Source organism: Micropterus dolomieu, unplaced genomic scaffold, assembly GCF_021292245.1.
Source record: "Micropterus dolomieu isolate WLL.071019.BEF.003 ecotype Adirondacks unplaced genomic scaffold, ASM2129224v1 contig_10481, whole genome shotgun sequence".
Lineage (NCBI taxonomy): Eukaryota > Metazoa > Chordata > Actinopteri > Centrarchiformes > Centrarchidae > Micropterus > Micropterus dolomieu.
In genome coordinates this window covers 1-1,023 of record NW_025739467.1, presented here as the reverse complement: position 1 = coordinate 1,023, position 1,023 = coordinate 1, and the positions used below count along the sequence as shown (strand labels likewise).

Below are 1,023 nucleotides of genomic sequence, written 5' to 3'. Positions count from 1 at the left end.
GCGTCTGACTCCAGATCAGAAGGTTACGTGTTCAAATCACGTTGGGGTCACGTCTTTTTAACCCAGTAACTCTGTCTCTAATCAGCCACCTGTTTACTGGTTACCACTTATCATTTATTTATTCACCATTCTCTATTTCAGTGCTGTTTATACTATGTCATATTGTATATACTGTATACCAATACACCTACCTCAGGTCATAAGGTCATAGGTCACAGGGGTGCCCCAAGGCTCAGTGCTTGGGCCCCTTCTCTTCTCAACTCTATAAACATCCCAGTCCGTCACAGCTCAGGGTCAGAGGTTACCCTCTTGAAGTGACAGAGCCTGATATGACAACACATATGTGCTGCTAAGAACCTTTTAACTCAAACCCAGGAGTTACATAATATATATACAGTATATATAACATTGCCACCAATTTTATTAGGGTGGCCGTGGCCCCAGCCCCGCCTGGCGGCGCCACTGCCGACCCATTGCAGTCAGGATGGCCGAGCGGTCTAAGGCGCTGCGTTAAGGTAGCAGTCTCGTCTGGAGGCGTGGGTTCGAATCCCACTTCTGACAGTGAGATTTTTCAGCCGAGCAATTCCCTGTCACATGATAGTAGGGAAAATGAGTAAGTTCTCTGCATGTTATGGGATAAGCGCATAAATTAAACTGAGCACTAGAGCTACAACCTTTGCGACGCTGCTTTCAGGAGTAGCTGCAGCAGAGGAGGCTCTATTTTCAGCACCGCACTCCTAGCAAAGTTAACGATCGCAATCAGGGTCAAATAGTTCTGGAGACCCCCGCCCGCCGACTGCAAACTAGTTATACACAAGGACATTTATGACAACCACATGCTCCACTACAAAGATTCCCTCTCTGCAGCAAAACCCAAATACTACACTCATCTGATATCATCTGACAAAGGGAATGCCAGGGCCCTGTTTTCCACAATGAATACAATTTCACGCCCCCCGAATAATCTTCCACCCCATCTTTATTCAATCTCTCAATGTGATAATTTTATGTCATTTTTCAAAA

The 1,023-nt window shown here is 45.7% G+C and overlaps 1 non-coding gene across 1 annotated transcript; it reads left to right on the top strand.

Annotated features, from left to right (window-relative positions):
- Positions 1-478: 478 nt before the first annotated feature.
- trnal-aag lies at positions 479-561 on the top strand. Its single transcript has one exon. It is a non-coding gene; the product is annotated as a tRNA-Leu (tRNA).
- Positions 562-1,023: the final 462 nt, after the last annotated feature.